At 43.6% G+C, this 14,822-nt stretch overlaps 1 protein-coding gene across 2 annotated transcripts in view; it reads left to right on the forward strand.

Moving 5' to 3' along the window:
* Positions 1 to 14,822, forward strand: part of MAP2K4 (mitogen-activated protein kinase kinase 4) — a 109,007-nt gene that overhangs the window by 45,430 nt on the left and 48,755 nt on the right. The window lies entirely within an intron of this gene.

Genomic DNA, 14,822 nt, shown 5'->3' on the forward strand with positions numbered 1-14,822 from the left:
AATAAGTTGGGGAGTGTAGAGGAAACCATTTTGGGAATTGCTGTAAGCCAGGGGTGGAGTTTAGCTCTAGTGAGCAGGGGTGATGTACGTATGGGCGTTTCTGACTCCATTCATTCATGCTAGTTCCTTGGTTTTAAGAGCATGTTACGTGGAGGAATCTCAACTGCAAAATGTGACGTTATTAAGACTCTGACCAGTGCTTCCCAGTTGTCTTATGTGCTGTGGCACAGAGTACCCTGAGTAGCCTGGTGAGCATCACACCTGCTGTGCTCCTGCCTGGAGGCTGTTCCCAGAGCTTGGGTAGAAGTTTTTTGTTAATATTTAGTCTATGCCCTGGAATACGGTTTTCAGGGGCAGAGAGCATAGATTAAACACTATTTAGAATATAGAAAGTTGGGACATGGGTTCCCAAATCTTTTTCCTGCTCCTCCTTGTCTTTTCTTTCCCATCTGAGGTGGTTTTCAGCCATGTCTTATGGTTTGTGTCTCAGGATGGGGCTGCATCACTCCAGGGTGTCTGAGTGTACTGCCATGGGTGTGTGGGGAGCGCAGGAGGTGGGTGCCAGGGGCAGGATACAGGGCAAGGTGTAGGAACGTGAGACCACATGCAGGAGCAGGAGGAGATGGTGGGTGGTGGGGACCTCTGAGCTTTGCTGTGCCATCTCCATGATGGTGTTGAAGCTGAGAGCTGGTGAGGACTGCAGTGGCAGCGGGTGGCATGGTTCTGCTGCTCCTGTCCCGTCCCTGCCCAGCCCATGGCACCCCGAGTCCCTGCCAAGGACACCTCCCTTCTTCACCTTTCCCAGTAGAGCTGCTACCAGCAGAGTTTTGAAGGTCACCTTTGGCAGAGATGACCAGGAAACCCAGCAAGGAGCAGAGGCTGCAACTGCTCAGGCTGGAGTCAACAGCAAAGCCCTTTGCATCTCCAGCGCTGCTAGGGTTTTGCCCTAAATATTTTCTGAATTAGAACATGTGTTAAAATCATCAGGCTTTGAGGTGACCTTTAAATAGGAGACTGACTCAGGGTGGCTTTGAATGAGATCAGAAACTGGAGGTACTTTCCTAGTTGCTAGAACTGGTGCAGTGGCTCCCTGAAATATCCCCTCTTGGTGATGCTGAGGGCTGACACATCCATTTTTGCAGCTAAAAGGAACTGTGAATTGCTTTCTTGTACAGATCCTTTGGGCAGGTGGGCAGAGCCCTGTGATGACGTGTTGAGCAGCAGGGAGGAAGGCAGGGGGTTGGAAGAGAGGTCTGTTCCGGTTCTGTGACTGATGGAGCTACGGAGGATGTGCATCTTGTTCGGTTCAGCCGTGACTGTTACCAACAAATCTACTTTATAAGTGCAAAGAGAGATTTTGTCTAGGTATGGTATGCTACCTGGCCTGTCTGTAGGATATCTAGCACAGCGATATACATAATTTTACATGTGCCCTGTGCAGGGTAAAGGCAGAATAGAGCCTGAATTACAGAGAGTAGTTGGGGACTAGAATTCTTATGTGAAAAGATGCAGTTTAGAGAATCTTTTAGTGTTTTACTAACAGCTGCTGCCCCAGTCCAGGGCAGTGTGTGCTCCTGCTTGCGCCTGGTCAGTCAGCAAGGCTGTGTGTGATTGCTCTTCTCTGCAGGCTGGGCAACAGTGGAGGCTGTGGAGAACTGCCTGTTGAGACCATGGTTCTCTTCAGTGCAGATGTGTACTTCTGATTTAGAACAGATTAACAAATGCTAATTTTATTTTCCCTGCAGCAGACATTGCAGAGGCTGGAGGACACAATCCATGATTAGGGTGAGCTCTTAAAACTTCTGATCCATTGTTTTTCAATTGCTGTTTCCAACCGACTGAAAAACATCCCACCTTTTACCTCATCTATTCTGTGTCTGAGTGGGATTTAGGTCACAAAGAAAATTAGATTACTCAATTATTTATGTGTAAGCTCTACAGAGCTACTTGCAGCTGGTGGCCTTTGCTGAAGAAGGTTGAAATAACACTAACATGGGAATGACGTGGTAAGATGTGACTCTATAACTGTGCATGGCAGGTTTGTCTGGCAGCTGTCTGTGTTGTGCTGGCCTTCGCTAGCATCTGTTAAACCAAGTCATTTGGTTGGCTGTAGGTGAGTGGTTTTGGTTTTCTGGAAAGTATTAAACTCTTCTGGTGCAACAGTGCCTTGATCTTGACTTCAGACCTACAGAACTTCGATTTACCTGCTAAATGAGCACATACAAAGAGTTTTGTTTGGCATCTGATTTCACAGTATGTTAGTGCTCAGGAATCCTGTCTGCTGCCTGGAAAGTCTCTTGACTGTTAGAGGTGCTACCTTCTAGAACTTGAACACCAGAGCATTGTGGTCTCATGGAAAGGTGACAGAGTGAAATGACCTCTTTTAATGCTCACAAACCCAGCTTCTGAATGGACTGGTGGCCTGTTGGACTCTATAGCCTCCCTGTAGCAAGTGGGTGTCTTCATGGATTCATTGTGACTTAAGTTTCTAGAGATGCCCTTCTCCTTGTGACACCCGGCAGAGTCACACACTTTCCATGTAGACACCCCAAGAGTGTGTTGGCAGGTGTTTAACAGACCTCTGGGGTTGGATTCCCCAAAAGCAAAGGGAGACCCAGTTGCATGTCAGGCTCTGCTGCTTCCTTTTTCCTCTATAGATCAGGGACTGTCATTATTCCTGGAAGGATTCTTCTGGCTGTTCCAAAGTCTCTCTGAAGTGTTTACTTTTCTTTTAATCTCCTCTTACGCTTTTCCAAACCTTTCTGGCATGTGGTTTCAGTCTCTCTAGCTGTGTAGCCTACAGCTGGCTGAGTTCATCAGGAAACAACCTGTGAGAATTACTACCATTTGTCTAAAAAAATATTAAAAACCAAAGTGAAATATCCCAAATTGGCATGTTCACAATTACTTGTGTGAATTTTCCTGTCCATATTTCTCTGTCTGTTCCCCACTTCTATCGCAGTCATTTCACATCTTTATTGTTACTGATTTCTGATACCTTTCTGCCTCATGATACTTTCCCATTGTAGGATGGGATGCCTGGAAGCCTTAGAAATAGGTTTCATTATGAAAGGTACCAGTTAAGAATTTGAATTTTTTTTCTCTGACTGTTCTGCAACATTTTCTAGAAGTTGCAGTTCCTGAATGTAATCATTGAAAAATTTGCTTGTATTTTCAAGTAAGCACAAGTAAAATGGATACCTCTAAGGATTCAGCAAATACATTTAAATGGATGGAAAGCAGGCTTTCACTTTTAATACAAACATCACTGTTGTTTAAGTGCTAGATTGATGTTTCTGATGCATTTTTTAGGAGCTTTCTTGACAAATTGATGAGTTTTGTCTTGTCTTTAACCTTCCTGTTTCTTCCAGAAGTTTACAAGTTAGTTTGGTCAGTGATCTCTGTGGCCCAGGTGTCAAAAGAGGTGATATGGTTTGTAAAACACCATGCTCAGTTTCTTGGACTTCAAGTAGACCGTCTCTTCAGAGAAAGGTGCTACCAATGTTAGTGTGAGATTTTGACTGAACATGCTGCATTAAGGTCCTTTTTTTTTTTCTCTTTTTTTCTTCTAAGTTTTGGTATTTTTCTAAGGTGCTACTCCTGCTCTGCAGAGGAGCTTTTTGGTATCTGCTGCTTCCAAAAGAAATTTCTCTAGCAACTTCCATGTCCCTTGGAGCATCAGTGCCCTAGTAGGGCTGTTCTTTCTGCAAGGGTGTTGATATCTCAGCACTCCTTCTGAATTTAGACCTTCCATGTCTGGAACCAAAATCCATTAAGCTAATGCATAGTGATTTTTCAAAGGTGCTGAGCACCTAGCTCATGGCCACACTGTTTGGACCTGGGCTTCTCAGAACTGTGAACATAATCAGCATTTGACCATTTAGACCTAATGACCATTTAGTGTTCTGGGTGTGTAAATCAAATACAACCCAATGTTATATACTAATCTGGCTCTCATGGGTTCTGAGTGCTTCACATGTGTTGAGTAATTTAGCTTTCCAAACCTAAATGGTTGCACAGAACTCTGTGTTCCACATTTTACAGATGGGAAACTGGGACATGCTGTAATGTGGAAGAGGCAGGGATTAGGCCAGAGGCTTGCAGTGGGGTAGAGTGTTCAACAGGGATCTCCTGATAATCTGTGGTCCTCAAGCGAGCTCTGTTAGCCATCCCATCACCGGCACAGTTAGGAGCTGTTGTCCTGGCTCTTTTGTGCATACAGCTGTGGTCAGAGCTGCTCATTTGGGAGCAGCATTTTGACCTTGTAGCTATGACCCTCTTGGTGTGCTGTGCGGTGTATAACGGGTCCCCTTCCTGGTGCCTGAGGGAGGCTCATCCCTTCTGCGGTGGGGAGGAGTGACCAAGGGTAAGGGGCTGTAAGAAGATGGTGGCAGTGGCAGTTACCTCTCAAAGCACCAAGATCTGGCCCATCCTGCCCAGACAGGGACAGCAGCGGGGGTGGTGGGAGCTGAGGAGGAGCCTGTGATGGCAGCAGCGATTATCCAGAGGGTTCTGCAGCTGCCCAACACTGCCTGGGGCACCCCCACTGCCTCTGCAAGCCTCTGGGGGGATGTGGCCATCCTTGGTCACTTGCAGGAACTGGCAGTTGGCACACCGATGTCTGAGACACACCGAAGCATGAATGTGCAACATGTCCTAATCCAAGGCATGATGCTTGTGCTGCCTCCTCGGGCCTGTTTTCACTGACATGCTGGGCGAGGGAAGGTGGAATGGGGTAGAGGCAGAGCTGCCATCCTGTGTTGCCTGTGAAGGTGTTTTCAGTGGTATTGTCTGCAGTCTTCCTCCTCCAGGGGCACCAAGATGGTGTCTGAGGAGAGTCTTTGAAGAGCAGCAGTTTTGAGTCGACTACCATATTTATTCGGCTGAGTTGAATGGTGTGTGGAGAGAGCATTCTGGTTCAGTGGAAACGGGAAGATTATAGAGCAGTGGGCTGGAAATACTAATTTTCAAACTGAACCCAACTTCATTTGCTGTCAAGTCTGCATCAGCGTGGCTGTGTGTTGGAACACGGAGAGTCTGTACAGAAGAGCAGAGCTTGGCAGTGTCTTCCTTGGATAGGAGCATCCTATAGACTTCCTTCCTAGTGCCTGGCTTTTAGTGACATGTGCTGCCTAACCTTTATCTAGTAACGTGACTCCGTGGGTCACCTGTGGCTGGCCAGATCCTTCCCTGAGACCCGTAAGTGCAGAGGCATCATCTTTGACTCCATCCGTGCTCATGGTAGAAGCCAGGTGCCTGCAGCCTGCTCAGGACCAAGCTCCTGCTTTGGAGGTACCTGTCACACTCCAGAGCCTGGAGAAGAGTCAGGAGGTGACTGTGTTCCTTGCTTAGGCAGCTTGGCTTAAAAAGCCCAGTTTTATAAACCTGAGTATGAGGTCAACACTTCAGTAATAATTTGCGTAGCCTAATGAGGAAGACAGTTTGAGAAACGCCTGTAATCCTGACCACTGGAGAGTTGAAAATTTTTCCCAGTCTCCTGGCTGTCTTTGAGATGGGGGATGGCACTGCTTTTGTTTGAAAGCAGTTCAAGGCTTCAGGCTATGGAGGGTTTAGTGTGGTTGAAGAATTTATTTAATTCTGTTGCTTGTGTACCGATGCTTTGTCAGCGCTGGGTCTGTCAGGAGCAGAGCTGTCACATTAGTGTTCAGTAGACCCCAGGGATTCCTGAGTTGCAGCCCTCTTCACACATCAGGAAGGACACATCTGGTCCTGGCGTAGCTGCATAATTCACATGAAGATGTAACTACTGCAGTTCTTATTTAAGAGAAGTGAAAGTAGGTCAAGTAGATTCAGAGTTGATATGGGCTCTTCTGTTCCCTTCATACCGTTGTGATAACAGAAGCACAATTTTCTCTCCTTTTTTTCCTTTATTTCTAGGTGTTGCATCCCCTAGCAAGGACAGCAGTGTATGTGCTTATATGCAAGCTGGCTGTAAATCTTAATGTGTGTGTATTTTAAAAGGATTCAGGACACCAAAGTACCCTAAGCTTCTCTGGAGGGTTAGAGAGAAAGTGGGAGACCACAGCTCCATTCATGTTGAACTTTTCAGTAACATTCGAATCTGTCAGTGTATTTTTCAGAGTATTTTAAGACCTATGTACCTGTGTTTTACCATTTTGTCTAGTAAATTCTGTAAGCTGTTCTAAAACATGTATTTCATACTTTCTAGAGAAGGTGTGATGCGATGCCATCTGAGCCTTCAAACAGTCTGATTGTCTACATTCAGCAGTAACTTTTTATGATTAAGTAGTACAGGTGAGATCTGGAATTCCGTTTGGGAACAGGGAGTTGCCAAAATTTCTCACTTCTTCCCTCCAGCAATGAGCAGTCTTTGGGACCTGAGGTTTTTGATCAAAAATATCCCGTGGCACCTGTGTGTTATCTGTGTCCCAAGGTGCCCCAGGGATCTGTTGAGCTGTGCACGTGGCTGCTGGCCTGCCAAAGAGGGGAGATTGAGCATCCCCATATCTTAACTCAGCTGTTGGTAAGGCATACTCGAAAACATGAGATGGTACTGATTTCAGTTAAAAATTATTCAGGGAGCAGGAGATGCTGTTGCTCATCTTTATGTAACATCTGAGAGCACAAAGTGCCTTCTTGGCCTTCCTCCTTTAGCTTCTTTTCTTGTAGACCCATGAATCTGGCTTTCTGAGCTGGAGACCGATCCAAGGTGAACAGGGAAAATAGCTGTCCCATCCTGTATGTCTTAGGGACTGGTGTCCTGGAACATGCGTGAAGTCCTGAGGCCGAAGAGAGCTTGTATCACCATGTTCATTCCTTCCTGGGCAAATACAGGATCTTTTAGCTTAATATGCAAAACCTGCTGGTGCCTGGAGAGGAAAATGGAATGAAGCAGATTATTCTATGTAATGCCTCTGAATGTATATGTATATATGTGTGTGCGCACACACACGTTTGGTCTTTACCTATTTGTTGGATAAATATATTGTTCAGTAGTTTTTTACAAGTAACAAAGTAGGGCACTGCTTACACAGTGGTCTGAGCTCGATGCCTGTATATGAGTGGTCTCTAACGTATTGTACAGTTGGTATATCTGGTTTCTGACCCTAAATGACTGTTGGTCTATTGGACTCCAATTAATCTGAGCTGGTCAGGCACAGACTTTTTTTTTCTGGTTGTGTGACATACAGAAATGTCAGATAGGATTTTATATATGGACTGCCGCTGTTCATATCTGTGACAAGTTGGACTCGTACCCTACGTTTCCAGATGTGAACCTTGCAAACCACATTCCTGCAGGAAACCCCAATAAACAACTGCCATTGCTAGCTGTAGGAATAAACTTTGCTCACTGCTATTCTCTGAATCACACAGTGTTTCATCAAAGCATGAGTTATCTTTCTTTATCTCTTCAGACATAAATTACCACCTCGTAGTAAAATATCTTGCATTTTACCCTGGCTATGGACAAGTGAGCCAACTGTTCTGCTTTGTGGGTTCAAACTGAAGGATTCAGTCATCTGTTTTGTCTTCTGTACATGTCAAGAAATGGAGAATAAAGAGGAGAATCTGCAGATTCAGACTTTTCCAACCCCACAGATCATCATCAATTTCTGTTTTCATGCTTTGCATAAATAAGTGTCTTTCAGCATGTACCGTGGAGGACAGCTGGACTGAATGAGCAGGATGCACCCAGGAAAAACAGCTGCTGTACAAAGAGCTTATGGAAAGGACATTGTGGTGGATTGGATGGACATGATGGAGGTGGGGGTTGGCCTGCAGAGCTGAGTTGATTTTGCAATTCTGCTTGTTTGAGGAACTGACTTCTGAAAAGGACTGGGTTTGTGGTACATCATATCAGTGAAAACTACAGACATCATGTTTGAGATTCAGGTGGATGTTCTTGCCTCCCATTGTGGAGGTCCCTCCATTTTGCAAAACATCAGAAAAGAGAGAGCAAATGGCCAAGCCAGTCTACAGTAGTTTATGGCGACTCTAAATGGTCTTCTCTTTGAGCCTGTTTTAATTCCCTCCTTTGTAAAATATGCTTGGGAGTAAATCTGGATGAGCAATTTGTCCTTCATGTCCAACGTAACTGATGCCTTTGCGGAGACAAGTGTGGGTCAGTTGAAAGTGATTGTTTCAAATATCTCTTGCTGCAGCAGTGTGAAGGCAGTTGTCCTCTTTGAGGTGTGTGGGGGCTTCTCTGTAATTCACCTGGGTTTGTTTTGTCTTTCTGATGTTCTAGGTGGGTACTTCATACCAGTGAAAGATGGGAAAAGGTGACTTTTCTGGCACTGTTAGCCTAGCTCCTTACAGCATCCTTAATTTTCTATAAGCATCTGTACTATGGAGAGAACTATGCTCCATGCAGCTATCTCAGAGGAGACCAGCATTTAAAATCTCACCATACTACTGGACTGTGAAGCATGGGGACCTTCAACAGGCAGTTGCTTTCACCGTCCTTTAAGTATCTTACGTCTTAAGAGAAGGGGCACTTAAAAAGACAAGTTACATTTCGTCTTGTTAGTCTTGTTATGAGCTCTCTTTTGGTCACCACATTTATGATAGCTTCATCTCTCTGAAAAAGCAATCTCTCTCTTGCAGTTAAGTGATTTCTTTGTCTCCCATCTGTCCTCGTCTGCCACAGAAAGAAAAATACTGCCAGGTACATTCTTGGCACTGAATTGCAGGTTATTTCAGTCTGTGATGCAACCCAAAAGGTTTTTTTTGTTAATCCCAAATAGAAAATAAATCCCAAAGGAGAAGTTGGAGAGCTTTTAGCTTTTCTGGACTAGGTTTGGAATTTTATGACATATGGAAGCTTAAATTGGAAAGATCGCTTGTTAGAGCTATTGAAACAAAAATGATTCGTGTAGTTGAAATACCTCTCCAAAGCGTTCCCAGCAAGAAGCTAAGCAAAGCCGTGTTTTCATTGCTGACTGTTTGTAGGTAGCTCCTTTGGTCATTTGTACAAGTACTTGAGTGCTGGTTTTCCATGTGCCCTCCACAAAGTGCTTAGCAGGAGCCCATCTTGCCTGAGCTACTGAAATCGATCTGAGATAATGAGTCCTCGTATTGGGAAAGGAGATTTCCAGAACTGGACGGCTTGAGGGGCTCAGGGATCCAGAACCTGATTTTTGTTCTTAGAGAAGTCTTGTGATACAGAGTGGTATTCACCTTTGTTTATCTGTCAGTTGTGTGGCTCTGGAGGTAATAAGAAAGGACACGGTTGTTAAAATAATGCAAATTTATTCATTAAGAGAGGGGATGACGTGAATGACAACCTTATCTGGGAGAGACCACCAGTACTAGATTGGTGGATTCAGGATGGAAGCCAGATTTTTTTTTTTTTATTTTTTTAGTAAGTTCTGCCTCATAAACAACAAGAAAAACAGAACAATGATGGTCAGCGTGCCTTGAGGAAACAGCATGTCACTAATGTATAGGTGTTTGGTTAGTAATTATTCATGTTTCTAATCATAATACAGTTGGAAATAATAATTGCCATTACTGTAAGAAAACAAATTACTTACAATTTAATATGTTAAAATACAGTTCAAATTATCAGGTGCTGCATTGCTCCCAGTCAGGGGAGGTTGCTTAGGTGAAATTTGGAAGAAAAATACATAGCTCACTAATTTCTTACACTAAGCACTCCATAGGTAGTGTGACTAGCTGAGTATTGTACGTTATTCTGTCCTGTGGTAACAGCACCATGTTTTCCTGTCATTTTCACAACTTTTCCTGGCTGAAGTGATACACAAGCAACCCTCCGTAGTAATCACATTGTCCCGTTCAGTTTCAAAAGGAGAGAAGCGGACATCATCCAGAAACTTTCCAGCAGGCTACAGTAAGCTTAACTGTCTGTTAGCCATTGTCAAATATTTTCCATACCCACAAAAATGGCATCTATTAAAGTAATGAAATTTGTCTCAGAAATAGTGTCATTCCATTGAGCGATTTTTGTGTAACGGTAATTATGTTGCATCTCAGTATCATTTTGCAAACTATTTAAAGTACATATTCAGGTTCTTTTGTTGATTCTTATGGATGTGCTCATGTCTCTGTTTCCTGTTCTTGGGTAGCTGACCATGGCTCAGGTGACATGATGTTTCAGGAAAAAAAGTCAAGTGTTCTTAGAGGGATTATTTAATTAACTCAGTTTTTTTCTGCTATTACACTGAAATGCTTGAATCCAGTGTGAGTTCTGAATACCCAGCTGTAGTGGGTTCAGTGAATGCACTGCAGTCTGGCTCATGTCCAAATCAAAATGAGTTTGAGATTAATGTGCTCAGTTAAATTCTGTACAGGCTGCACCATGATGAATTGAGAGGTTTCCTCAGTGTCAAGGGCAGGGTTAATCAATTAGTAGTTTACCAGGGGAGCTTAATACAAAATATTGACGTTATAAAAGCCTCAGCCAAACCCCACTGAAGTCAGGAAGACTCTTTGCAGCCCAGTGTGCTGGACTGAATCTTGAGGGCTGTGGAAGTGGCTCTGCAATCATCCACAGTTTGTTAATGTCTGTTTGCAGTTTTGGAGGAGCATAGACAGCCAGAGCAATGCTAGGGAGAATTTCTGCCACTTGGTCATGATGAAAGGGAAAAAGTGTGCTTTTGCTTTTAGTCTGAGTAGGTACGAGATGCAAAACTAAAAAATTTCCTTCCTTTGACACATTTTCTGTATCTCTTCTTCACGTATAGGAATCTGTTATTAAATATAACTAAGCCTCAGGATAGTTTACATGGGTCAGAGCAAAACTAATTAAGTTCTGCCTGTCTTGCAAGGACACCATTGCTCATCAGCTTGTTGGAAGCAGAAATTTCTTCTTGCGAAAATCTGAAAGATTTGTGAAAGCACCAACATTTTCAACCCTCTAGAAAAAAATTGGGACTTTTCTTTTGGAGGCTTTCTCCAGTGAAATTTAAGCTAGGGTTACTGTTTTATTAGTCTTAGCCTGCAGGGTCTGAAAACTGTATTCTAGGTAACACGGACATTGAGATAGAAGCATTACAACCTCGCTAGGCTATTTGAAAGACTTGGTAGGAATGTGTTAGCCAGAGTCATAAGCAGTGTTTTTACCCCAAAGTTTACAACACTGCACGGCGTTATTAAAACCCTGCAGCTTGTTAGGATTTATGTTTTAGCATTCCTTTGGCTGATTGACCACAAATCCGTTTCTAAAATCCCGTTGTGTTAAGCAGCTTTTTAACTGAACTTATATAGAAGTAGAATATATTCTCATTAACTGTGATGTAAATAGGAACTTGAATGAGAGACTTCCTGAAAGAATCCACAGCACTAGGCAGGCTTGTGAAGCACAGCTTGGATCTTTTTGACTCTGCAGACTTGTTTTATTCATGTCAACTGTAATGTTGAATACCTCAACTTTTGCACTTCTGGGAGTCCTGCAGAACTCTTAATGAAGTAAAACAAAGAGGAGATAGGTAGCTACCTACAGCATCTTTCTGGCCTTGCTTCATGTCTGATAACTTTCAATTTTGCTTAAAAAAATCCACCAACTTTTCTCTGCTTCTCCCCATGGTCCTTCTTTTTCATGCCAAGGAAATGCTTGTTTTAAAAAGTTTTGGCATCCCTGCAGTTCGGTGCTAACAGCAGGGCTTGGGGAACTAACACAGCCTGTCTGAGAGCTTCCCGATGTCTCTGTGGTTCTCCTCAGGAGGTTTTGTGGGCCTCTTGCTGTGGTGAACCTCCTCGCACAGGTCTAGCTCGCAAGCTTGCGGTGAGCAACCTCCTGTCCCAAACGCGTGTGACCCTGCCCTTGGCCCGGCTGCAGTGCCTGGCGCCAGCCATCCGCCTGCCTCCTGCCAAGCTGGACCCACAAACGTTTTCATTCCTGACAAAGGGCAACTGTTTGGAGGAGTTGTTGTCTTGCTTGGTGTTCCTAATCCCTGGAATAACTGCTGTGACAAGCATAGTAACCATCTGCAGTAAGACCGATATATTGGTGCCTTTCAAGTGCAATAATTGCAATGACCTCCTGAGCCTGTATTTTTTTTATTTTTTCTTTTACAACTTTTCAAAAGCAAGGTGGGGGGGTTGGAAGCTCAAGTCCTGGACAACTTGTCAGGAGTTATGGTCCCGAAGGTGCATTTGAAAATACTACTTCTAACTATTCGGGGAGTACCTAGCCCCCTTTAGCTTTTTTAATTTTATTTTTTAAATTGTATGTTAAGCCCCCTGATCATTTTGAACATATATATGCCCAATATTGCCCAACATTCCCAGCCTTAGAGAGATTTGGATTGCACAGTTTAAAAACAAAATGGTAAGAGGAGGCATATGTCTGATCACATCAGTGCAAACTCTAATGAGCACTAAACACAGGGACTGAAATCGGATCAGCTGTAGGAGCAGGGACTAGGCATTAGTTACTTTTCACCTCCACTAGGCACTGTTCTGTGTGGTTATGCTTCTATTTTCTGAAGTAAGCTGTTTTAGTAGCCAGTGCACTAGGATGTAGTGCAGGGTTTAGGCAGGCTTTTTTGTATTTTGGGGGCATGTCTACCCTGTGGATTTATGTCCTCGTGTATCTGCAGCAGTGTAAATCTAGTACTAGGTGTACTGCACTGATGATTTATTTGTTCGTATTGCCTCAGTTTTACATCAGAAAAATCTCATTTTATATTAATGAAGAGAGTCTGTGTTCTAGATTTGCATTTTTTAACTGCTTTCTTGGCATGGGAATCCCTTGGGATTTTGGTTTGCACTGAAAAATTCTTGCTATAAAGCACAGTTTTTAATGCTAAAAGTAATCACTGAATTCTAGTTACTGACTCTTAAGATACACCGTGCTGCTTAAAGGAAAACTGCATTGTTTACATGTGACAAATCAGCTAAATGAAGAAAATCTATATTAAAGTGTCTGTCTGTCAAACTTGTCATTTGGTTCTTTGACCGTTTCCCTGGGTATTTGAAAAAAGATAAGTAGGAGCTGTGATTGCAATGCAAGGCAGACGACATCATAAATACATAATGGCAATGAAGCCGGGCTCCAACATGTGAGGTTTTGTGGGTGGATGGTGATGGTACATCTTGATCCAAACCCATGGAGCTCCACTGCTCTGCACCAGAATACAGCTGCAGAGGGCACTTGGTGCAGATCCTTGGAGGGGTGTTTCCTAGCTCACATCTTCGTGGCTGCTCGAACCACCCATCCTGCAGCTGTGGGAACAATGGCACAGATCTGCTTTCACGCTACAGCTGGGGGGGAAACAAGCTTCTTGTGTACCAAGGAAATAATGAATTCAAATTTGCTTTCTCTTCTGATCTAGGGTAAGAAGAGCAAAGCTTCCTGGGCAGAAAGACAGAGGGAAGAGTGTAGATGGGTTTAATTGCTTTGTTTGAATAAACCATGTCAACATTCAGATTTTTTAACTCTATGACAACTTCAATATGAAATGTTGTTTTGAAACAAGAGGTGGAAAGAGTTTGCTCAGAAAATCAAATCTCACATTTCAGCCTCCTGGTAACACCTCTCTGCCTTTTTTTCCCCTGCTTTTTTTCAACAAGATTTAGCTCTTAATGGTTGTGCTTCTTCCTGCCCACCAGCTGGCAAGAGGTAGGCAGGAAATGCCCATTTGCTGGTGCCTCCTCAGCATGATGCTTCTCCCCCTACCTTCTTCCATCAGAAAAGAACTATTTTTATGGTACTGACAAAATAGGCTGGTCGACCAGTTAGATAGTAACTGATTCATGCAGCTTGTAACATAAGCTGCCTGCAAGACAGCTGGCAAGTCTGGAGGTCATGTTTCTTTTCTTTTCATTTTTTCTTTTCTTTTTTTCTCTGTTCTTTTTTTTTTGGTCATTTTACTGCCTTATTTTCATTCCTTGCTTTTTAGTAAGCAAATTCTATGGAGAACTCCACTCAATAATGCAGTGTTTTATTATGCACAGAAACTCCAGGATATGTAAATAGTGCTAATGAAGGGGTGCCACTTCTCCATGGCTGCTGTGTCCATCACATCTGTGCTGTATTGTAGCACTATCAGGTTTCCCAGATTATTCCTAAGGGCAGTGGAGGGATGCTGTAGGGAGAGGCAGATTGAAAAATCTCAAGATAGGCAGGTTAGAGACCAGGAAGGATCAGAGCAGGCACAGCACTGAAGTGGTGAGAAGAGCTGTTCAGCAAGGGTTGGAACGGGTCAAGGGTTCAGGACGTGCAGCTGCTCAGAGCCCAGGGAGTGCTAAACCAAAGTGTCACAGGAAGGCTGAAGTGCAGCAGATGAAGCCATTTGAACCATAGCTGCTCCAGTCAACTGACCTTTGGACCTGACCTCACTGCCCTTGCAAAACCTAGGTTCCAAATAAAACCCAGTGGAGGTCATGGTTGGGTCCAACCACCAGTTTGCAACTGCTGGTTGATAAACAATTACATTTATCAGCGTGGAATTGCCCATGATGTGTTTATTCCTCTGGCTGATAAACTTGATGAGCTTTATGTGTTTGTTCAAATTCTTCATGTACGTTCTGCTTGTTGGTCTGGACCCTGGATGAGTGAGTGGTGGCTTGATCAGATGCCCAAGAGAAGTGATCAGAGTCTGAGGGATGAGTTTGACAGAGTGTCCCTTGTACACAAGGTTGTCAGAAGTACCTGTATGCTTTAATATCTGTGTGAGATCGGTGTGCCCTGCAGAGGGAACTATTGCTACTTGAAAGTGGGAAACTCAAGCTTTTGGCTTACTTTATGACCCAGGAAGTGTGAATTGGCTAATTTAATGAAAAACTGAAAATTTACATGGCATTTTAAGATTAAAAGTGTTGAAAATAACTTATGCATTTCCTACTAATTCAGTGATAGTATTGCTGCGTTTGAA

The sequence above is a fragment of the Athene noctua genome, chromosome 18 (genome assembly GCF_965140245.1).
Source record: "Athene noctua chromosome 18, bAthNoc1.hap1.1, whole genome shotgun sequence".
Lineage (NCBI taxonomy): Eukaryota > Metazoa > Chordata > Aves > Strigiformes > Strigidae > Athene > Athene noctua.